The sequence below is a fragment of the Oncorhynchus kisutch genome, unplaced genomic scaffold, assembly GCF_002021735.2.
Source record: "Oncorhynchus kisutch isolate 150728-3 unplaced genomic scaffold, Okis_V2 scaffold1864, whole genome shotgun sequence".
Lineage (NCBI taxonomy): Eukaryota > Metazoa > Chordata > Actinopteri > Salmoniformes > Salmonidae > Oncorhynchus > Oncorhynchus kisutch.
The window spans coordinates 1-21,065 of record NW_022263809.1 but is presented as its reverse complement, the minus strand read 5'-3'; the positions used below and the strand labels follow the sequence as shown (position 1 = coordinate 21,065).

General features: G+C 41.8%; 38 non-coding genes across 38 annotated transcripts; all 38 read right to left on the bottom strand.

The window, feature by feature from the left end:
• Positions 1-68: 68 nt before the first annotated feature.
• On the bottom strand, positions 69-151 carry trnal-cag (transfer RNA leucine (anticodon CAG)). The gene has a single exon. It is a non-coding gene; the product is annotated as a tRNA-Leu (tRNA).
• An 890-nt stretch (positions 152-1,041) lies between these two features.
• On the bottom strand, positions 1,042-1,123 carry trnas-aga (transfer RNA serine (anticodon AGA)). The gene has a single exon. It is a non-coding gene; the product is annotated as a tRNA-Ser (tRNA).
• Positions 1,124-1,394: 271 nt separating this feature from the next.
• Positions 1,395-1,477, bottom strand: trnal-cag (transfer RNA leucine (anticodon CAG)). The gene has a single exon. It is a non-coding gene; the product is annotated as a tRNA-Leu (tRNA).
• A 633-nt stretch (positions 1,478-2,110) lies between these two features.
• On the bottom strand, positions 2,111-2,192 carry trnas-aga (transfer RNA serine (anticodon AGA)). Its single transcript has one exon. It is a non-coding gene; the product is annotated as a tRNA-Ser (tRNA).
• A 271-nt stretch (positions 2,193-2,463) lies between these two features.
• trnal-cag (transfer RNA leucine (anticodon CAG)) lies at positions 2,464-2,546 on the bottom strand. Its single transcript has one exon. It is a non-coding gene; the product is annotated as a tRNA-Leu (tRNA).
• Positions 2,547-3,179: 633 nt separating this feature from the next.
• trnas-aga (transfer RNA serine (anticodon AGA)) lies at positions 3,180-3,261 on the bottom strand. Its single transcript has one exon. It is a non-coding gene; the product is annotated as a tRNA-Ser (tRNA).
• A 271-nt stretch (positions 3,262-3,532) lies between these two features.
• Positions 3,533-3,615, bottom strand: trnal-cag (transfer RNA leucine (anticodon CAG)). Its single transcript has one exon. It is a non-coding gene; the product is annotated as a tRNA-Leu (tRNA).
• A 633-nt stretch (positions 3,616-4,248) lies between these two features.
• On the bottom strand, positions 4,249-4,330 carry trnas-aga (transfer RNA serine (anticodon AGA)). The gene has a single exon. It is a non-coding gene; the product is annotated as a tRNA-Ser (tRNA).
• Positions 4,331-4,600: 270 nt separating this feature from the next.
• trnal-cag (transfer RNA leucine (anticodon CAG)) lies at positions 4,601-4,683 on the bottom strand. The gene has a single exon. It is a non-coding gene; the product is annotated as a tRNA-Leu (tRNA).
• A 633-nt stretch (positions 4,684-5,316) lies between these two features.
• On the bottom strand, positions 5,317-5,398 carry trnas-aga (transfer RNA serine (anticodon AGA)). Its single transcript has one exon. It is a non-coding gene; the product is annotated as a tRNA-Ser (tRNA).
• Positions 5,399-5,669: 271 nt separating this feature from the next.
• Positions 5,670-5,752, bottom strand: trnal-cag (transfer RNA leucine (anticodon CAG)). Its single transcript has one exon. It is a non-coding gene; the product is annotated as a tRNA-Leu (tRNA).
• Positions 5,753-6,385: 633 nt separating this feature from the next.
• trnas-aga (transfer RNA serine (anticodon AGA)) lies at positions 6,386-6,467 on the bottom strand. Its single transcript has one exon. It is a non-coding gene; the product is annotated as a tRNA-Ser (tRNA).
• Positions 6,468-6,738: 271 nt separating this feature from the next.
• Positions 6,739-6,821, bottom strand: trnal-cag (transfer RNA leucine (anticodon CAG)). The gene has a single exon. It is a non-coding gene; the product is annotated as a tRNA-Leu (tRNA).
• A 633-nt stretch (positions 6,822-7,454) lies between these two features.
• trnas-aga (transfer RNA serine (anticodon AGA)) lies at positions 7,455-7,536 on the bottom strand. The gene has a single exon. It is a non-coding gene; the product is annotated as a tRNA-Ser (tRNA).
• A 271-nt stretch (positions 7,537-7,807) lies between these two features.
• On the bottom strand, positions 7,808-7,890 carry trnal-cag (transfer RNA leucine (anticodon CAG)). Its single transcript has one exon. It is a non-coding gene; the product is annotated as a tRNA-Leu (tRNA).
• A 632-nt stretch (positions 7,891-8,522) lies between these two features.
• trnas-aga (transfer RNA serine (anticodon AGA)) lies at positions 8,523-8,604 on the bottom strand. Its single transcript has one exon. It is a non-coding gene; the product is annotated as a tRNA-Ser (tRNA).
• Positions 8,605-8,875: 271 nt separating this feature from the next.
• On the bottom strand, positions 8,876-8,958 carry trnal-cag (transfer RNA leucine (anticodon CAG)). The gene has a single exon. It is a non-coding gene; the product is annotated as a tRNA-Leu (tRNA).
• Positions 8,959-9,591: 633 nt separating this feature from the next.
• trnas-aga (transfer RNA serine (anticodon AGA)) lies at positions 9,592-9,673 on the bottom strand. The gene has a single exon. It is a non-coding gene; the product is annotated as a tRNA-Ser (tRNA).
• Positions 9,674-9,944: 271 nt separating this feature from the next.
• Positions 9,945-10,027, bottom strand: trnal-cag (transfer RNA leucine (anticodon CAG)). Its single transcript has one exon. It is a non-coding gene; the product is annotated as a tRNA-Leu (tRNA).
• Positions 10,028-10,660: 633 nt separating this feature from the next.
• On the bottom strand, positions 10,661-10,742 carry trnas-aga (transfer RNA serine (anticodon AGA)). Its single transcript has one exon. It is a non-coding gene; the product is annotated as a tRNA-Ser (tRNA).
• A 271-nt stretch (positions 10,743-11,013) lies between these two features.
• trnal-cag (transfer RNA leucine (anticodon CAG)) lies at positions 11,014-11,096 on the bottom strand. Its single transcript has one exon. It is a non-coding gene; the product is annotated as a tRNA-Leu (tRNA).
• A 633-nt stretch (positions 11,097-11,729) lies between these two features.
• trnas-aga (transfer RNA serine (anticodon AGA)) lies at positions 11,730-11,811 on the bottom strand. The gene has a single exon. It is a non-coding gene; the product is annotated as a tRNA-Ser (tRNA).
• Positions 11,812-12,082: 271 nt separating this feature from the next.
• trnal-cag (transfer RNA leucine (anticodon CAG)) lies at positions 12,083-12,165 on the bottom strand. The gene has a single exon. It is a non-coding gene; the product is annotated as a tRNA-Leu (tRNA).
• Positions 12,166-12,798: 633 nt separating this feature from the next.
• On the bottom strand, positions 12,799-12,880 carry trnas-aga (transfer RNA serine (anticodon AGA)). Its single transcript has one exon. It is a non-coding gene; the product is annotated as a tRNA-Ser (tRNA).
• Positions 12,881-13,151: 271 nt separating this feature from the next.
• Positions 13,152-13,234, bottom strand: trnal-cag (transfer RNA leucine (anticodon CAG)). The gene has a single exon. It is a non-coding gene; the product is annotated as a tRNA-Leu (tRNA).
• Positions 13,235-13,867: 633 nt separating this feature from the next.
• On the bottom strand, positions 13,868-13,949 carry trnas-aga (transfer RNA serine (anticodon AGA)). The gene has a single exon. It is a non-coding gene; the product is annotated as a tRNA-Ser (tRNA).
• A 271-nt stretch (positions 13,950-14,220) lies between these two features.
• On the bottom strand, positions 14,221-14,303 carry trnal-cag (transfer RNA leucine (anticodon CAG)). The gene has a single exon. It is a non-coding gene; the product is annotated as a tRNA-Leu (tRNA).
• Positions 14,304-14,936: 633 nt separating this feature from the next.
• trnas-aga (transfer RNA serine (anticodon AGA)) lies at positions 14,937-15,018 on the bottom strand. Its single transcript has one exon. It is a non-coding gene; the product is annotated as a tRNA-Ser (tRNA).
• A 271-nt stretch (positions 15,019-15,289) lies between these two features.
• trnal-cag (transfer RNA leucine (anticodon CAG)) lies at positions 15,290-15,372 on the bottom strand. Its single transcript has one exon. It is a non-coding gene; the product is annotated as a tRNA-Leu (tRNA).
• Positions 15,373-16,005: 633 nt separating this feature from the next.
• Positions 16,006-16,087, bottom strand: trnas-aga (transfer RNA serine (anticodon AGA)). Its single transcript has one exon. It is a non-coding gene; the product is annotated as a tRNA-Ser (tRNA).
• A 271-nt stretch (positions 16,088-16,358) lies between these two features.
• Positions 16,359-16,441, bottom strand: trnal-cag (transfer RNA leucine (anticodon CAG)). The gene has a single exon. It is a non-coding gene; the product is annotated as a tRNA-Leu (tRNA).
• A 633-nt stretch (positions 16,442-17,074) lies between these two features.
• Positions 17,075-17,156, bottom strand: trnas-aga (transfer RNA serine (anticodon AGA)). The gene has a single exon. It is a non-coding gene; the product is annotated as a tRNA-Ser (tRNA).
• A 271-nt stretch (positions 17,157-17,427) lies between these two features.
• On the bottom strand, positions 17,428-17,510 carry trnal-cag (transfer RNA leucine (anticodon CAG)). Its single transcript has one exon. It is a non-coding gene; the product is annotated as a tRNA-Leu (tRNA).
• A 634-nt stretch (positions 17,511-18,144) lies between these two features.
• Positions 18,145-18,226, bottom strand: trnas-aga (transfer RNA serine (anticodon AGA)). The gene has a single exon. It is a non-coding gene; the product is annotated as a tRNA-Ser (tRNA).
• A 1,025-nt stretch (positions 18,227-19,251) lies between these two features.
• On the bottom strand, positions 19,252-19,333 carry trnas-aga (transfer RNA serine (anticodon AGA)). The gene has a single exon. It is a non-coding gene; the product is annotated as a tRNA-Ser (tRNA).
• A 272-nt stretch (positions 19,334-19,605) lies between these two features.
• On the bottom strand, positions 19,606-19,688 carry trnal-cag (transfer RNA leucine (anticodon CAG)). Its single transcript has one exon. It is a non-coding gene; the product is annotated as a tRNA-Leu (tRNA).
• Positions 19,689-20,355: 667 nt separating this feature from the next.
• On the bottom strand, positions 20,356-20,437 carry trnas-aga (transfer RNA serine (anticodon AGA)). The gene has a single exon. It is a non-coding gene; the product is annotated as a tRNA-Ser (tRNA).
• Positions 20,438-20,705: 268 nt separating this feature from the next.
• On the bottom strand, positions 20,706-20,789 carry trnal-cag (transfer RNA leucine (anticodon CAG)). The gene has a single exon. It is a non-coding gene; the product is annotated as a tRNA-Leu (tRNA).
• Between the last annotated feature and the right edge of the window lie 276 nt (positions 20,790-21,065).

The following is a 21,065-nucleotide window of genomic DNA, read 5'->3' as shown; positions in this document are numbered from 1 at the left end:
ATAAATTGTTATTTCATCATCTTATTATTACTGCTAAGCAGCATGACTCCTGAGAGGCACTAAACAACTGTCAGAAGTGGGATTTGAACCCACGCCTCCATGGGAGACTGCGACCTGAACGCAGCGCCTTAGACCGCTCGGCCATCCTGACTACAGCACAGTACCTGGGTATCGGGTTAAAGAGTATGGGGTAAAAGTAGAACTAGGCACAGCAACGCAATCACCACAGAGACCAGTAAATGTATGCACGATACCGACTTGCACTTTCAATAGTCATTTGTTTTTATCAATGAAAAACTCCAGTCATTGATTTAACCTCAATATGGCCTTCAATGGAAAAGAGTAGTAAATCGTCATTGAATGAACGCTAAACTGGTCTCAGAATATGGCCATTCTGATATAAATGATAAAATTCCTCAGATAAGACCGAAAAAGTGTCTGTAAATATCAGCAATCATCAGGGTAAGAGTGACAACAGGTCCACATGGGGGAAATCTTAACAAATGGCTTAATGGGTATTTTCAACGGAATCGTGTTATTATTTATTTTTAGGGTTTAACAAGGCAGCTCACCTGTGACCTGTGGCTTGACTTTAGATGTGGCCAGTTCGATTACCCTGCAGACTTTAAGAGTGTCTTCAGAATATGGCCATTTTTGACATGAATTTAAAAATGCCTCAGATAGGACCAAAAAAGTGTCTGGAGCTATCCGTCAGGGTAAGAGTGACAACAGGTTTCCACATGTCAAAATGGGGGAAATCTTAGAAAATGGCTTAATGGTTATTCATGAGAATCGTGAGAATCGTGAGTGTATCATGGGATCTCACCTGAAATCTGTGGCTTGACTACAAACCTGTAACCTATGCTACTGTGGCCTATAGAGCTAGAAGGATGGATAACCAGGTGTGTAAAGGTGTGAGGTGGGATCCTATCCCAAATGGACAACTAATCCCTGTGTACTTGTGGAGATCTGAGAGGATATGATTGGTATAAGAAACACTACTCAACTTCAACCTCCGGAGGGGTCAAGAAAATTCAATTTCGTTGTCGGCAGGATTCGAACCTGCGCAGGAAGATCCTAATGGATTTCTAGTCCATCGCCTTAACCACTCGGCCACGACAACAGTCTTGTCAGCAGTGAATGGGCCACCAGGCATAGCCTACAGAAAGTGATAATTTTACAAGTGAAAGACAATGCAGTAACTCATTAACTCATTATAATGCAATAAAATGAATTGTTCCCCTCATTCATTATTAAGTACAGATGTTTTCTAATTTCCTTGATCTTTGGTCAGCTCCAGAAGGTTTTCATTTGAGAGTGTTTATTATAAATTGTTATTTCATCATCTTATTATTACTGCTAAGCAGCATGACTCCTGAGAGGCACTAAACAACTGTCAGAAGTGGGATTTGAACCCACGCCTCCATGGGAGACTGCGACCTGAACGCAGCGCCTTAGACCGCTCGGCCATCCTGACTACAGCACAGTACCTGGGTATCGGGTTAAAGAGTATGGGGTAAAAGTAGAACTAGGCACAGCAACGCAATCACCACAGAGACCAGTAAATGTATGCACGATACCGACTTGCACTTTCAATAGTCATTTGTTTTTATCAATGAAAAACTCCAGTCATTGATTTAACCTCAATATGGCCTTCAATGGAAAAGAGTAGTAAATCGTCATTGAATGAACGCTAAACTGGCCTCAGAATATGGCCATTCTGATATAAATGATAAAATGCCTCAGATAGGACCAAAAAAGTGTCTGGAGCTATCCGTCAGGGTAAGAGTGACAACAGGTCCACATGTCAAAATGGGGGAAATCTTAGAAAATGGCTTCATGGTTATTCATGAGAATCGTGTTGTTGTATTGTTGAGTGTATCATGGGATCTCACCTGAAATCTGTGGCTTGACTACAAACCTGTAACCTATGCTACTGTGGCCTATAGAGCTAGAAGGATGGATAACCAGGTGTGTAAACGTGTGAGGTGGGATCCTATCCCAAATGGACAACTAATCCCTATGTACTTGTGGAGATCTGAGAGGATATGATTGGTATAAGAAACACGACTAAACTTCAACCTCCGGAGGGGTCAAGAAAATTCAATTTCGTTGTCGGCAGGATTCGAACCTGCGCAGGAAGATCCTAATGGATTTCTAGTCCATCGCCTTAACCACTCGGCCACGACAACAGTCTTGTCAGCAGTGAATGGGCCACCAGGCATAGCCTACAGAAAGTGATAATTTTACAAGTGAAAGACAATGCAGTAACTCATTAACTCATTATAATGCAATAAAATGAATTGTTCCCCTCATTCATTATTAAGTACAGCTGTTTTCTAATTTCCTTGATCTTTGGTCAGCTCCAGAAGGTTTTCATTTGAGAGTGTTTATTATAAATTGTTATTTCATCATCTTATTATTACTGCTAAGCAGCATGACTCCTGAGAGGCACTAAACAACTGTCAGAAGTGGGATTTGAACCCACGCCTCCATGGGAGACTGCGACCTGAACGCAGCGCCTTAGACCGCTCGGCCATCCTGACTACAGCACAGTACCTGGGTATCGGGTTAAAGAGTATGGGGTAAAAGTAGAAATAGGCACAGCAACGCAATCACCACAGAGACCAGTAAATGTATGCACGATACCGACTTGCACTTTCAATAGTCATTTGTTTTTATCAATGAAAAACTCCAGTCATTGATTTAACCTCAATATGGCCTTCAATGGAAAAGAGTAGTAAATCGTCATTGAATGAACGCTAAACTGGCCTCAGAATATGGCCATTCTGATATAAATGATAAAATGCCTCAGATAGGACCAAAAAAGTGTCTGGAGCTATCCGTCAGGGTAAGAGTGACAACAGGTCCACATGTCAAAATGGGGGAAATCTTAGAAAATGGCTTCATGGTTATTCATGAGAATCGTGTTGTTGTATTGTTGAGTGTATCATGGGATCTCACCTGAAATCTGTGGCTTGACTACAAACCTGTAACCTATGCTACTGTGGCCTATAGAGCTAGAAGGATGGATAACCAGGTGTGTAAAGGTGTGAGGTGGGATCCTATCCCAAATGGACAACTAATCCCTATGTACTTGTGGAGATCTGAGAGGATATGATTGGTATAAGAAACACGACTAAACTTCAACCTCCGGAGGGGTCAAGAAAATTCAATTTCGTTGTCGGCAGGATTCGAACCTGCGCAGGAAGATCCTAATGGATTTCTAGTCCATCGCCTTAACCACTCGGCCACGACAACAGTCTTGTCAGCAGTGAATGGGCCACCAGGCATAGCCTACAGAAAGTGATAATTTTACAACTGAAAGACAATGCAGTAACTCATTAACTCATTATAATGCAATAAAATGAATTGTTCCCCTCATTCATTATTAAGTACAGCTGTTTTCTAATTTCCTTGATCTTTGGTCAGCTCCAGAAGGTTTTCATTTGAGAGTGTTTATTATAAATTGTTATTTCATCATCTTATTATTACTGCTAAGCAGCATGACTCCTGAGAGGCACTAAACAACTGTCAGAAGTGGGATTTGAACCCACGCCTCCATGGGAGACTGCGACCTGAACGCAGCGCCTTAGACCGCTCGGCCATCCTGACTACAGCACAGTACCTGGGTATCGGGTTAAAGAGTATGGGGTAAAAGTAGAAATAGGCACAGCAACGCAATCACCACAGAGACCAGTAAATGTATGCACGATACCGACTTGCACTTTCAATAGTCATTTGTTTTTATCAATGAAAAACTCCAGTCATTGATTTAACCTCAATATGGCCTTCAATGGAAAAGAGTAGTAAATCGTCATTGAATGAACGCTAAACTGGCCTCAGAATATGGCCATTCTGATATAAATGATAAAATGCCTCAGATAGGACCAAAAAAGTGTCTGGAGCTATCCGTCAGGGTAAGAGTGACAACAGGTCCACATGTCAAAATGGGGGAAATCTTAGAAAATGGCTTCATGGTTATTCATGAGAATCGTGTTGTTGTATTGTTGAGTGTATCATGGGATCTCACCTGAAATCTGTGGCTTGACTACAAACCTGTAACCTATGCTACTGTGGCCTATAGAGCTAGAAGGATGGATAACCAGGTGTGTAAAGGTGTGAGGTGGGATCCTATCCCAAATGGACAACTAATCCCTATGTACTTGTGGAGATCTGAGAGGATATGATTGGTATAAGAAACACGACTAAACTTCAACCTCCGGAGGGGTCAAGAAAATTCAATTTCGTTGTCGGCAGGATTCGAACCTGCGCAGGAAGATCCTAATGGATTTCTAGTCCATCGCCTTAACCACTCGGCCACGACAACAGTCTTGTCAGCAGTGAATGGGCCACCAGGCATAGCCTACAGAAAGTGATAATTTTACAACTGAAAGACAATGCAGTAACTCATTAACTCATTATAATGCAATAAATGAATTGTTCCCCTCATTCATTATTAAGTACAGCTGTTTTCTAATTTCCTTGATCTTTGGTCAGCTCCAGAAGGTTTTCATTTGAGAGTGTTTATTATAAATTGTTATTTCATCATCTTATTATTACTGCTAAGCAGCATGACTCCTGAGAGGCACTAAACAACTGTCAGAAGTGGGATTTGAACCCACGCCTCCATGGGAGACTGCGACCTGAACGCAGCGCCTTAGACCGCTCGGCCATCCTGACTACAGCACAGTACCTGGGTATCGGGTTAAAGAGTATGGGGTAAAAGTAGAAATAGGCACAGCAACGCAATCACCACAGAGACCAGTAAATGTATGCACGATACCGACTTGCACTTTCAATAGTCATTTGTTTTTATCAATGAAAAACTCCAGTCATTGATTTAACCTCAATATGGCCTTCAATGGAAAAGAGTAGTAAATCGTCATTGAATGAACGCTAAACTGGCCTCAGAATATGGCCATTCTGATATAAATGATAAAATGCCTCAGATAGGACCAAAAAAGTGTCTGGAGCTATCCGTCAGGGTAAGAGTGACAACAGGTCCACATGTCAAAATGGGGGAAATCTTAGAAAATGGCTTCATGGTTATTCATGAGAATCGTGTTGTTGTATTGTTGAGTGTATCATGGGATCTCACCTGAAATCTGTGGCTTGACTACAAACCTGTAACCTATGCTACTGTGGCCTATAGAGCTAGAAGGATGGATAACCAGGTGTGTAAAGGTGTGAGGTGGGATCCTATCCCAAATGGACAACTAATCCCTATGTACTTGTGGAGATCTGAGAGGATATGATTGGTATAAGAAACACGACTAAACTTCAACCTCCGGAGGGGTCAAGAAAATTCAATTTCGTTGTCGGCAGGATTCGAACCTGCGCAGGAAGATCCTAATGGATTTCTAGTCCATCGCCTTAACCACTCGGCCACGACAACAGTCTTGTCAGCAGTGAATGGGCCACCAGGCATAGCCTACAGAAAGTGATAATTTTACAACTGAAAGACAATGCAGTAACTCATTAACTCATTATAATGCAATAAAATGAATTGTTCCCCTCATTCATTATTAAGTACAGCTGTTTTCTAATTTCCTTGATCTTTGGTCAGCTCCAGAAGGTTTTCATTTGAGAGTGTTTATTATAAATTGTTATTTCATCATCTTATTATTACTGCTAAGCAGCATGACTCCTGAGAGGCACTAAACAACTGTCAGAAGTGGGATTTGAACCCACGCCTCCATGGGAGACTGCGACCTGAACGCAGCGCCTTAGACCGCTCGGCCATCCTGACTACAGCACAGTACCTGGGTATCGGGTTAAAGAGTATGGGGTAAAAGTAGAAATAGGCACAGCAACGCAATCACCACAGAGACCAGTAAATGTATGCACGATACCGACTTGCACTTTCAATAGTCATTTGTTTTTATCAATGAAAAACTCCAGTCATTGATTTAACCTCAATATGGCCTTCAATGGAAAAGAGTAGTAAATCGTCATTGAATGAACGCTAAACTGGCCTCAGAATATGGCCATTCTGATATAAATGATAAAATGCCTCAGATAGGACCAAAAAAGTGTCTGGAGCTATCCGTCAGGGTAAGAGTGACAACAGGTCCACATGTCAAAATGGGGGAAATCTTAGAAAATGGCTTCATGGTTATTCATGAGAATCGTGTTGTTGTATTGTTGAGTGTATCATGGGATCTCACCTGAAATCTGTGGCTTGACTACAAACCTGTAACCTATGCTACTGTGGCCTATAGAGCTAGAAGGATGGATAACCAGGTGTGTAAAGGTGTGAGGTGGGATCCTATCCCAAATGGACAACTAATCCCTATGTACTTGTGGAGATCTGAGAGGATATGATTGGTATAAGAAACACGACTAAACTTCAACCTCCGGAGGGGTCAAGAAAATTCAATTTCGTTGTCGGCAGGATTCGAACCTGCGCAGGAAGATCCTAATGGATTTCTAGTCCATCGCCTTAACCACTCGGCCACGACAACAGTCTTGTCAGCAGTGAATGGGCCACCAGGCATAGCCTACAGAAAGTGATAATTTTACAACTGAAAGACAATGCAGTAACTCATTAACTCATTATAATGCAATAAAATGAATTGTTCCCCTCATTCATTATTAAGTACAGCTGTTTTCTAATTTCCTTGATCTTTGGTCAGCTCCAGAAGGTTTTCATTTGAGAGTGTTTATTATAAATTGTTATTTCATCATCTTATTATTACTGCTAAGCAGCATGACTCCTGAGAGGCACTAAACAACTGTCAGAAGTGGGATTTGAACCCACGCCTCCATGGGAGACTGCGACCTGAACGCAGCGCCTTAGACCGCTCGGCCATCCTGACTACAGCACAGTACCTGGGTATCGGGTTAAAGAGTATGGGGTAAAAGTAGAAATAGGCACAGCAACGCAATCACCACAGAGACCAGTAAATGTATGCACGATACCGACTTGCACTTTCAATAGTCATTTGTTTTTATCAATGAAAAACTCCAGTCATTGATTTAACCTCAATATGGCCTTCAATGGAAAAGAGTAGTAAATCGTCATTGAATGAACGCTAAACTGGCCTCAGAATATGGCCATTCTGATATAAATGATAAAATGCCTCAGATAGGACCAAAAAAGTGTCTGGAGCTATCCGTCAGGGTAAGAGTGACAACAGGTCCACATGTCAAAATGGGGGAAATCTTAGAAAATGGCTTCATGGTTATTCATGAGAATCGTGTTGTTGTATTGTTGAGTGTATCATGGGATCTCACCTGAAATCTGTGGCTTGACTACAAACCTGTAACCTATGCTACTGTGGCCTATAGAGCTAGAAGGATGGATAACCAGGTGTGTAAAGGTGTGAGGTGGGATCCTATCCCAAATGGACAACTAATCCCTATGTACTTGTGGAGATCTGAGAGGATATGATTGGTATAAGAAACACGACTAAACTTCAACCTCCGGAGGGGTCAAGAAAATTCAATTTCGTTGTCGGCAGGATTCGAACCTGCGCAGGAAGATCCTAATGGATTTCTAGTCCATCGCCTTAACCACTCGGCCACGACAACAGTCTTGTCAGCAGTGAATGGGCCACCAGGCATAGCCTACAGAAAGTGATAATTTTACAACTGAAAGACAATGCAGTAACTCATTAACTCATTATAATGCAATAAAATGAATTGTTCCCCTCATTCATTATTAAGTACAGCTGTTTTCTAATTTCCTTGATCTTTGGTCAGCTCCAGAAGGTTTTCATTTGAGAGTGTTTATTATAAATTGTTATTTCATCATCTTATTATTACTGCTAAGCAGCATGACTCCTGAGAGGCACTAAACAACTGTCAGAAGTGGGATTTGAACCCACGCCTCCATGGGAGACTGCGACCTGAACGCAGCGCCTTAGACCGCTCGGCCATCCTGACTACAGCACAGTACCTGGGTATCGGGTTAAAGAGTATGGGGTAAAAGTAGAAATAGGCACAGCAACGCAATCACCACAGAGACCAGTAAATGTATGCACGATACCGACTTGCACTTTCAATAGTCATTTGTTTTTATCAATGAAAAACTCCAGTCATTGATTTAACCTCAATATGGCCTTCAATGGAAAAGAGTAGTAAATCGTCATTGAATGAACGCTAAACTGGCCTCAGAATATGGCCATTCTGATATAAATGATAAAATGCCTCAGATAGGACCAAAAAAGTGTCTGGAGCTATCCGTCAGGGTAAGAGTGACAACAGGTCCACATGTCAAAATGGGGGAAATCTTAGAAAATGGCTTCATGGTTATTCATGAGAATCGTGTTGTTGTATTGTTGAGTGTATCATGGGATCTCACCTGAAATCTGTGGCTTGACTACAAACCTGTAACCTATGCTACTGTGGCCTATAGAGCTAGAAGGATGGATAACCAGGTGTGTAAAGGTGTGAGGTGGGATCCTATCCCAAATGGACAACTAATCCCTATGTACTTGTGGAGATCTGAGAGGATATGATTGGTATAAGAAACACGACTAAACTTCAACCTCCGGAGGGGTCAAGAAATTCAATTTCGTTGTCGGCAGGATTCGAACCTGCGCAGGAAGATCCTAATGGATTTCTAGTCCATCGCCTTAACCACTCGGCCACGACAACAGTCTTGTCAGCAGTGAATGGGCCACCAGGCATAGCCTACAGAAAGTGATAATTTTACAACTGAAAGACAATGCAGTAACTCATTAACTCATTATAATGCAATAAAATGAATTGTTCCCCTCATTCATTATTAAGTACAGCTGTTTTCTAATTTCCTTGATCTTTGGTCAGCTCCAGAAGGTTTTCATTTGAGAGTGTTTATTATAAATTGTTATTTCATCATCTTATTATTACTGCTAAGCAGCATGACTCCTGAGAGGCACTAAACAACTGTCAGAAGTGGGATTTGAACCCACGCCTCCATGGGAGACTGCGACCTGAACGCAGCGCCTTAGACCGCTCGGCCATCCTGACTACAGCACAGTACCTGGGTATCGGGTTAAAGAGTATGGGGTAAAAGTAGAAATAGGCACAGCAACGCAATCACCACAGAGACCAGTAAATGTATGCACGATACCGACTTGCACTTTCAATAGTCATTTGTTTTTATCAATGAAAAACTCCAGTCATTGATTTAACCTCAATATGGCCTTCAATGGAAAAGAGTAGTAAATCGTCATTGAATGAACGCTAAACTGGCCTCAGAATATGGCCATTCTGATATAAATGATAAAATGCCTCAGATAGGACCAAAAAAGTGTCTGGAGCTATCCGTCAGGGTAAGAGTGACAACAGGTCCACATGTCAAAATGGGGGAAATCTTAGAAAATGGCTTCATGGTTATTCATGAGAATCGTGTTGTTGTATTGTTGAGTGTATCATGGGATCTCACCTGAAATCTGTGGCTTGACTACAAACCTGTAACCTATGCTACTGTGGCCTATAGAGCTAGAAGGATGGATAACCAGGTGTGTAAAGGTGTGAGGTGGGATCCTATCCCAAATGGACAACTAATCCCTATGTACTTGTGGAGATCTGAGAGGATATGATTGGTATAAGAAACACGACTAAACTTCAACCTCCGGAGGGGTCAAGAAAATTCAATTTCGTTGTCGGCAGGATTCGAACCTGCGCAGGAAGATCCTAATGGATTTCTAGTCCATCGCCTTAACCACTCGGCCACGACAACAGTCTTGTCAGCAGTGAATGGGCCACCAGGCATAGCCTACAGAAAGTGATAATTTTACAACTGAAAGACAATGCAGTAACTCATTAACTCATTATAATGCAATAAAATGAATTGTTCCCCTCATTCATTATTAAGTACAGCTGTTTTCTAATTTCCTTGATCTTTGGTCAGCTCCAGAAGGTTTTCATTTGAGAGTGTTTATTATAAATTGTTATTTCATCATCTTATTATTACTGCTAAGCAGCATGACTCCTGAGAGGCACTAAACAACTGTCAGAAGTGGGATTTGAACCCACGCCTCCATGGGAGACTGCGACCTGAACGCAGCGCCTTAGACCGCTCGGCCATCCTGACTACAGCACAGTACCTGGGTATCGGGTTAAAGAGTATGGGGTAAAAGTAGAAATAGGCACAGCAACGCAATCACCACAGAGACCAGTAAATGTATGCACGATACCGACTTGCACTTTCAATAGTCATTTGTTTTTATCAATGAAAAACTCCAGTCATTGATTTAACCTCAATATGGCCTTCAATGGAAAAGAGTAGTAAATCGTCATTGAATGAACGCTAAACTGGCCTCAGAATATGGCCATTCTGATATAAATGATAAAATGCCTCAGATAGGACCAAAAAAGTGTCTGGAGCTATCCGTCAGGGTAAGAGTGACAACAGGTCCACATGTCAAAATGGGGGAAATCTTAGAAAATGGCTTCATGGTTATTCATGAGAATCGTGTTGTTGTATTGTTGAGTGTATCATGGGATCTCACCTGAAATCTGTGGCTTGACTACAAACCTGTAACCTATGCTACTGTGGCCTATAGAGCTAGAAGGATGGATAACCAGGTGTGTAAAGGTGTGAGGTGGGATCCTATCCCAAATGGACAACTAATCCCTATGTACTTGTGGAGATCTGAGAGGATATGATTGGTATAAGAAACACGACTAAACTTCAACCTCCGGAGGGGTCAAGAAAATTCAATTTCGTTGTCGGCAGGATTCGAACCTGCGCAGGAAGATCCTAATGGATTTCTAGTCCATCGCCTTAACCACTCGGCCACGACAACAGTCTTGTCAGCAGTGAATGGGCCACCAGGCATAGCCTACAGAAAGTGATAATTTTACAACTGAAAGACAATGCAGTAACTCATTAACTCATTATAATGCAATAAAATGAATTGTTCCCCTCATTCATTATTAAGTACAGCTGTTTTCTAATTTCCTTGATCTTTGGTCAGCTCCAGAAGGTTTTCATTTGAGAGTGTTTATTATAAATTGTTATTTCATCATCTTATTATTACTGCTAAGCAGCATGACTCCTGAGAGGCACTAAACAACTGTCAGAAGTGGGATTTGAACCCACGCCTCCATGGGAGACTGCGACCTGAACGCAGCGCCTTAGACCGCTCGGCCATCCTGACTACAGCACAGTACCTGGGTATCGGGTTAAAGAGTATGGGGTAAAAGTAGAAATAGGCACAGCAACGCAATCACCACAGAGACCAGTAAATGTATGCACGATACCGACTTGCACTTTCAATAGTCATTTGTTTTTATCAATGAAAAACTCCAGTCATTGATTTAACCTCAATATGGCCTTCAATGGAAAAGAGTAGTAAATCGTCATTGAATGAACGCTAAACTGGCCTCAGAATATGGCCATTCTGATATAAATGATAAAATGCCTCAGATAGGACCAAAAAAGTGTCTGGAGCTATCCGTCAGGGTAAGAGTGACAACAGGTCCACATGTCAAAATGGGGGAAATCTTAGAAAATGGCTTCATGGTTATTCATGAGAATCGTGTTGTTGTATTGTTGAGTGTATCATGGGATCTCACCTGAAATCTGTGGCTTGACTACAAACCTGTAACCTATGCTACTGTGGCCTATAGAGCTAGAAGGATGGATAACCAGGTGTGTAAAGGTGTGAGGTGGGATCCTATCCCAAATGGACAACTAATCCCTATGTACTTGTGGAGATCTGAGAGGATATGATTGGTATAAGAAACACGACTAAACTTCAACCTCCGGAGGGGTCAAGAAAATTCAATTTCGTTGTCGGCAGGATTCGAACCTGCGCAGGAAGATCCTAATGGATTTCTAGTCCATCGCCTTAACCACTCGGCCACGACAACAGTCTTGTCAGCAGTGAATGGGCCACCAGGCATAGCCTACAGAAAGTGATAATTTTACAACTGAAAGACAATGCAGTAACTCATTAACTCATTATAATGCAATAAAATGAATTGTTCCCCTCATTCATTATTAAGTACAGCTGTTTTCTAATTTCCTTGATCTTTGGTCAGCTCCAGAAGGTTTTCATTTGAGAGTGTTTATTATAAATTGTTATTTCATCATCTTATTATTACTGCTAAGCAGCATGACTCCTGAGAGGCACTAAACAACTGTCAGAAGTGGGATTTGAACCCACGCCTCCATGGGAGACTGCGACCTGAACGCAGCGCCTTAGACCGCTCGGCCATCCTGACTACAGCACAGTACCTGGGTATCGGGTTAAAGAGTATGGGGTAAAAGTAGAAATAGGCACAGCAACGCAATCACCACAGAGACCAGTAAATGTATGCACGATACCGACTTGCACTTTCAATAGTCATTTGTTTTTATCAATGAAAAACTCCAGTCATTGATTTAACCTCAATATGGCCTTCAATGGAAAAGAGTAGTAAATCGTCATTGAATGAACGCTAAACTGGCCTCAGAATATGGCCATTCTGATATAAATGATAAAATGCCTCAGATAGGACCAAAAAAGTGTCTGGAGCTATCCGTCAGGGTAAGAGTGACAACAGGTCCACATGTCAAAATGGGGGAAATCTTAGAAAATGGCTTCATGGTTATTCATGAGAATCGTGTTGTTGTATTGTTGAGTGTATCATGGGATCTCACCTGAAATCTGTGGCTTGACTACAAACCTGTAACCTATGCTACTGTGGCCTATAGAGCTAGAAGGATGGATAACCAGGTGTGTAAAGGTGTGAGGTGGGATCCTATCCCAAATGGACAACTAATCCCTATGTACTTGTGGAGATCTGAGAGGATATGATTGGTATAAGAAACACGACTAAACTTCAACCTCCGGAGGGGTCAAGAAAATTCAATTTCGTTGTCGGCAGGATTCGAACCTGCGCAGGAAGATCCTAATGGATTTCTAGTCCATCGCCTTAACCACTCGGCCACGACAACAGTCTTGTCAGCAGTGAATGGGCCACCAGGCATAGCCTACAGAAAGTGATAATTTTACAACTGAAAGACAATGCAGTAACTCATTAACTCATTATAATGCAATAAAATGAATTGTTCCCCTCATTCATTATTAAGTACAGCTGTTTTCTAATTTCCTTGATCTTTGGTCAGCTCCAGAAGGTTTTCATTTGAGAGTGTTTATTATAAATTGTTATTTCATCATCTTATTATTACTGCTAAGCAGCATGACTCCTGAGAGGCACTAAACAACTGTCAGAAGTGGGATTTGAACCCACGCCTCCATGGGAGACTGCGACCTGAACGCAGCGCCTTAGACCGCTCGGCCATCCTGACTACAGCACAGTACCTGGGTATCGGGTTAAAGAGTATGGGGTAAAAGTAGAAATAGGCACAGCAACGCAATCACCACAGAGACCAGTAAATGTATGCACGATACCGACTTGCACTTTCAATAGTCATTTGTTTTTATCAATGAAAAACTCCAGTCATTGATTTAACCTCAATATGGCCTTCAATGGAAAAGAGTAGTAAATCGTCATTGAATGAACGCTAAACTGGCCTCAGAATATGGCCATTCTGATATAAATGATAAAATGCCTCAGATAGGACCAAAAAAGTGTCTGGAGCTATCCGTCAGGGTAAGAGTGACAACAGGTCCACATGTCAAAATGGGGGAAATCTTAGAAAATGGCTTCATGGTTATTCATGAGAATCGTGTTGTTGTATTGTTGAGTGTATCATGGGATCTCACCTGAAATCTGTGGCTTGACTACAAACCTGTAACCTATGCTACTGTGGCCTATAGAGCTAGAAGGATGGATAACCAGGTGTGTAAAGGTGTGAGGTGGGATCCTATCCCAAATGGACAACTAATCCCTATGTACTTGTGGAGATCTGAGAGGATATGATTGGTATAAGAAACACGACTAAACTTCAACCTCCGGAGGGGTCAAGAAAATTCAATTTCGTTGTCGGCAGGATTCGAACCTGCGCAGGAAGATCCTAATGGATTTCTAGTCCATCGCCTTAACCACTCGGCCACGACAACAGTCTTGTCAGCAGTGAATGGGCCACCAGGCATAGCCTACAGAAAGTGATAATTTTACAACTGAAAGACAATGCAGTAACTCATTAACTCATTATAATGCAATAAAATGAATTGTTCCCCTCATTCATTATTAAGTACAGCTGTTTTCTAATTTCCTTGATCTTTGGTCAGCTCCAGAAGGTTTTCATTTGAGAGTGTTTATTATAAATTGTTATTTCATCATCTTATTATTACTGCTAAGCAGCATGACTCCTGAGAGGCACTAAACAACTGTCAGAAGTGGGATTTGAACCCACGCCTCCATGGGAGACTGCGACCTGAACGCAGCGCCTTAGACCGCTCGGCCATCCTGACTACAGCACAGTACCTGGGTATCGGGTTAAAGAGTATGGGGTAAAAGTAGAAATAGGCACAGCAACGCAATCACCACAGAGACCAGTAAATGTATGCACGATACCGACTTGCACTTTCAATAGTCATTTGTTTTTATCAATGAAAAACTCCAGTCATTGATTTAACCTCAATATGGCCTTCAATGGAAAAGAGTAGTAAATCGTCATTGAATGAACGCTAAACTGGCCTCAGAATATGGCCATTCTGATATAAATGATAAAATGCCTCAGATAGGACCAAAAAAGTGTCTGGAGCTATCCGTCAGGGTAAGAGTGACAACAGGTCCACATGTCAAAATGGGGGAAATCTTAGAAAATGGCTTCATGGTTATTCATGAGAATCGTGTTGTTGTATTGTTGAGTGTATCATGGGATCTCACCTGAAATCTGTGGCTTGACTACAAACCTGTAACCTATGCTACTGTGGCCTATAGAGCTAGAAGGATGGATAACCAGGTGTGTAAAGGTGTGAGGTGGGATCCTATCCCAAATGGACAACTAATCCCTATGTACTTGTGGAGATCTGAGAGGATATGATTGGTATAAGAAACACGACTAAACTTCAACCTCCGGAGGGGTCAAGAAAATTCAATTTCGTTGTCGGCAGGATTCGAACCTGCGCAGGAAGATCCTAATGGATTTCTAGTCCATCGCCTTAACCACTCGGCCACGACAACAGTCTTGTCAGCAGTGAATGGGCCACCAGGCATAGCCTACAGAAAGTGATAATTTTACAACTGAAAGACAATGCAGTAACTCATTAACTCATTATAATGCAATAAAATGAATTGTTCCCCTCATTCATTATTAAGTACAGCTGTTTTCTAATTTCCTTGATCTTTGGTCAGCTCCAGAAGGTTTTCATTTGAGAGTGTTTATTATAAATTGTTATTTCATCATCTTATTATTACTGCTAAGCAGCATGACTCCTGAGAGGCACTAAACAACTGTCAGAAGTGGGATTTGAACCCACGCCTCCATGGGAGACTGCGACCTGAACGCAGCGCCTTAGACCGCTCGGCCATCCTGACTACAGCACAGTACCTGGGTATCGGGTTAAAGAGTATGGGGTAAAAGTAGAAATAGGCACAGCAACGCAATCACCACAGAGACCAGTAAATGTATGCACGATACCGACTTGCACTTTCAATAGTCATTTGTTTTTATCAATGAAAAACTCCAGTCATTGATTTAACCTCAATATGGCCTTCAATGGAAAAGAGTAGTAAATCGTCATTGAATGAACGCTAAACTGGCCTCAGAATATGGCCATTCTGATATAAATGATAAAATGCCTCAGATAGGACCAAAAAAGTGTCTGGAGCTATCCGTCAGGGTAAGAGTGACAACAGGTCCACATGTCAAAATGGGGGAAATCTTAGAAAATGGCTTCATGGTTATTCATGAGAATCGTGTTGTTGTATTGTTGAGTGTATCATGGGATCTCACCTGAAATCTGTGGCTTGACTACAAACCTGTAACCTATGCTACTGTGGTCTATAAAGCTAGAAGGATGGATAACCAGGTGTGTAAAGGTGTGAGGTGGGATCCTATCCCAAATGGACAACTAATCCCTATGTACTTGTGGAGATCTGAGAGGATATGATTGGTATAAGAAACACGACTAAACTTCAACCTCCGGAGGGGTCAAGAAAATTCAATTTCGTTGTCGGCAGGATTCGAACCTGCGCAGGAAGATCCTAATGGATTTCTAGTCCATCGCCTTAACCACTCGGCCACGACAACAGTCTTGTCAGCAGTGAATGGGCCACCAGGCATAGCCTACAGAAAGTGATAATTTTACAACTGAAAGACAATGCAGTAACTCATTAACTCATTATAATGCAATAAAATGAATTGTTCCCCTCATTCATTATTAAGTACAGCTGTTTTCTAATTTCCTTGATCTTTGGTCAGCTCCAGAAGGTTTTCATTTGAGAGTGTTTATTATAAATTGTTATTTCATCATCTTATTATTACTGCTAAGCAGCATGACTCCTGAGAGGCACTAAACAACTGTCAGAAGTGGGATTTGAACCCACGCCTCCATGGGAGACTGCGACCTGAACGCAGCGCCTTAGACCGCTCGGCCATCCTGACTACAGCACAGTACCTGGGTATCGGGTTAAAGAGTATGGGGTAAAAGTAGAAATAGGCACAGCAACGCAATCACCACAGAGACCAGTAAATGTATGCACGATACCGACTTGCACTTTCAATAGTCATTTGTTTTTATCAATGAAAAACTCCAGTCATTGATTTAACCTCAATATGGCCTTCAATGGAAAAGAGTAGTAAATCGTCATTGAATGAACGCTAAACTGGCCTCAGAATATGGCCATTCTGATATAAATGATAAAATGCCTCAGATAGGACCAAAAAAGTGTCTGGAGCTATCCGTCAGGGTAAGAGTGACAACAGGTCCACATGTCAAAATGGGGGAAATCTTAGAAAATGGCTTCATGGTTATTCATGAGAATCGTGTTGTTGTATTGTTGAGTGTATCATGGGATCTCACCTGAAATCTGTGGCTTGACTACAAACCTGTAACCTATGCTACTGTGGCCTATAGAGCTAGAAGGATGGATAACCAGGTGTGTAAAGGTGTGAGGTGGGATCCTATCCCAAATGGACAACTAATCCCTATGTACTTGTGGAGATCTGAGAGGATATGATTGGTATAAGAAACACGACTAAACTTCAACCTCCGGAGGGGTCAAGAAAATTCAATTTCGTTGTCGGCAGGATTCGAACCTGCGCAGGAAGATCCTAATGGATTTCTAGTCCATCGCCTTAACCACTCGGCCACGACAACAGTCTTGTCAGCAGTGAATGGGCCACCAGGCATAGCCTACAGAAAGTGATAATTTTACAACTGAAAGACAATGCAGTAACTCATTAACTCATTATAATGCAATAAAATGAATTGTTCCCCTCATTCATTATTAAGTACAGCTGTTTTCTAATTTCCTTGATCTTTGGTCAGCTCCAGAAGGTTTTCATTTGAGAGTGTTTATTATAAATTGTTATTTCATCATCTTATTATTACTGCTAAGCAGCATGACTCCTGAGAGGCACTAAACAACTGTCAGAAGTGGGATTTGAACCCACGCCTCCATGGGAGACTGCGACCTGAACGCAGCGCCTTAGACCGCTCGGCCATCCTGACTACAGCACAGTACCTGGGTATCGGGTTAAAGAGTATGGGGTAAAAGTAGAAATAGGCACAGCAACGCAATCACCACAGAGACCAGTAAATGTATGCACGATACCGACTTGCACTTTCAATAGTCATTTGTTTTTATCAATGAAAAACTCCAGTCATTGATTTAACCTCAATATGGCCTTCAATGGAAAAGAGTAGTAAATCGTCATTGAATGAACGCTAAACTGGCCTCAGAATATGGCCATTCTGATATAAATGATAAAATGCCTCAGATAGGACCAAAAAAGTGTCTGGAGCTATCCGTCAGGGTAAGAGTGACAACAGGTCCACATGTCAAAATGGGGGAAATCTTAGAAAATGGCTTCATGGTTATTCATGAGAATCGTGTTGTTGTATTGTTGAGTGTATCATGGGATCTCACCTGAAATCTGTGGCTTGACTACAAACCTGTAACCTATGCTACTGTGGTCTATAAAGCTAGAAGGATGGATAACCAGGTGTGTAAAGGTGTGAGGTGGGATCCTATCCCAAATGGACAACTAATCCCTATGTACTTGTGGAGATCTGAGAGGATATGATTGGTATAAGAAACACGACTAAACTTCAACCTCCGGAGGGGTCAAGAAAATTCAATTTCGTTTGTCGGCAGGATTCGAACCTGCGCAGGAAGATCCTAATGGATTTCTAGTCCATCGCCTTAACCACTCAGCCACGACAACAGTCTTGTCAGCAGTGAATGGGCCACCAGGCATAGCCTACAGAAAGTGATAATTTTACAACTGAAAGACAAGGCAGTAACTCATTAACTCATTATAATGCAATAAAATGATTGTTCCCTATCTCATTATTAAGTTACAGCTGTTTTCTAATTTCCTTGATCTTTGGTCAGTCCAGAAGGTTTTTCATTTGAGAGCGTTTATTATAAATGTATTTCAATTCATCTTATTATTACTGGTAGCAGCAATGACTCCTGAGAGGCACTAAACAACTGTCAGAAGTGGGATTTGAACCCACGCCTCCATGGAGACTGCCGACCTGAACGCAGCGCCTTAGGCTCCAGCTCGGCCATCCTGACTTACAACACAGTACCTGGCGGTATCGGGTTCAGAGTATTGGGTTTAAGAGTATGGGGTAAAAGTCGAATCGCAAGCCACGCAACGCATTCACCACCGAGACCAGTAAATTGATGCACGATACCGCACTTGCCACTTTCAATAGTCATTTGTTTGTATCAATGAAAACTCCAGTCATCTGATTTAACTCAATATGGCCCTTCAATGGAAAGATTAGTAAAATCGTCATTGAATTCATGAACGCTTAGCTAAACTGCCTCCTCAGAATATGGCCATTCTGATATAAATGATTAAAATGCCTCAGATAGGACCAAAAAGTGTCTGGAGCTATCCGTCAGGGTAAGAGTGACAACAGGTCCACATGTCAAAATGGGGGAAATCTTAGCAAATGGCTCATGGTTATTTCATGAGAATCGTGTTGTTGTATTGTTGCGTGTATCATGGGATCTCACCTGAAATCTGTGGCTTGACTACAAACCTGTAACCTATGCTACTGTGGTCTATAAGCTAGAAGGATGGATAACCAGGGTGTAAAGTGTGAGGGTGAGGTGGGATCTATCCCAAATGGACAACTAATCCCTATGTACTTGTGGAGATCTGAGAGGATATGATTGGTATAAGAAACACGACTAAACTTCAACCTCCGGAGGGGGGTCAAGAAAATTCAATTTCGTTGTCGGCAGGATTCGAACCTGCGCAGGAAGATCCTAATGGATTTCTAGTCCATCGCCTTAACCACTCGGCCACGACAACAGTCTTGTCAGCAGTGAATGGGCCACCAGGCATAGCCTACAGAAAGTGATAATTTTACAACTGAAAGACAATGCAGTAACTCATTAACTCATTATAATGCAATAAAATGAATTGTTCCCCTCATTCATTATTAAGTACAGCTGTTTTCTAATTTCCTTGATCTTTGGTCAGCTCCAGAAGGTTTTCATTTGAGAGTGTTTTATTATAAATGTTATTTCATCATCTTATTATTACTGCTAAGCAGCATGACTCCTGAGAGGCACTAAAACAACTGTCAGAAGTGGGATTTGAACCCACGCCTCCATGGGAGACTGCGACCTGAACGCAGCGCCTTAGACCGCTCGGCCATCCTGACTACAGCACAGTACCTGGGTATCGGGTTTAAAGAGTATGGGGGTAAAAGTAGAAATAGGCACAGCAACGCAATCACCACAGAGAGACCAGTAAATGTATGCACGATACCGACTTGCACTTTCAATAGTCATTTGTTTTTATCAATGAAAAACTCCAGTCATTGATTTAACCTCAATATGGCCTTCAATGGAAAAGAGTAGTAAATCGTCATTGAATGAACGCTAAACTGGCCTCAGAATATGGCCATTCTTTGATATAAATGATAAAATGCCTCAGATAGGACCAAAAAAGTGTCTGGAGCTATCCGTCAGGGTAAGAGTGACAACAGGTCCACATGTCAAAATGGGGGAAATCTTAAGAAAATGGCTTCATGGTTATTCATGAGAATCGTGTTGTTGCTATTGTTGAGTGTATCATGGGATCTCACCTGAAATCTGATGGCTTAGACATACCAAACCTGTTACACTTATGCTACTTGTGGGTCTATTAAAGCTTAGAGGATGGATTAACCCAGGTGTGTAAAGGGTGTTGACGGTGGAGATCCATTATCCCAAATGAACATACTAATCCCTAATGTACTTAGTGACTGAGAATCTGACGAGGATATGGATTGGTATAAGAAACACGACTAAACTTCAACCTCCGGAGGGGTCAAGAAAATTCAATTTCGTTGTCGGCAGGATTCGAACCTGCGCAGGAAGATCCTAATGGATTTCTAGTCCATCGCCTTAACCACTCGGCCACGACAACAGTCTTGTCAGCAGTGAATGGGCCACCAGGCATAGCCTACAGAAAGTGATAATTTACAACTGAAAGACAATGCAGTAACTCATTAACTCATTATAATGCAATAAAATGAATTGTTCCCCTCATTCATATTAAGTACAGCTGTTTTCTAATTTCCTTGATCTTTGGTCAGCTCCAGAAGGTTTTCATTTGAGAGTGTTTATTATAAATTGTTATTTCATCATCTTATTATTACTGCTAAGCAGCATGACTCCTGAGAGGCACTAAACACTGTCAGAAGTGGGGATTTGAACCCACGCCTCCATGGGAGACTGCGACCTGAACGCAGCGCCTTAGACCGCTCGGCCATCCTGACTACAGCACAGTACCTGGGTATCGGGTAAAGAGTATGGGGTAAAAGTAAAAGTAGAATAGGCACAGCAACGCAATCCACCACAGAGACCAGTAAGTAAATGTATGCACGATACCGACTTGCACTTTCATAGTCAGTTTTTATCAATGAAAAACTCCAGTCATTGATTAACCTCAATATGGCCTTCAATGGAAAAGAGTAGTAAATCGTCATTGAAATGAACGCTAAACTGGCCTCAGAATATGGCCATTCTGATTATAAATGATGAAAATGCCTCAG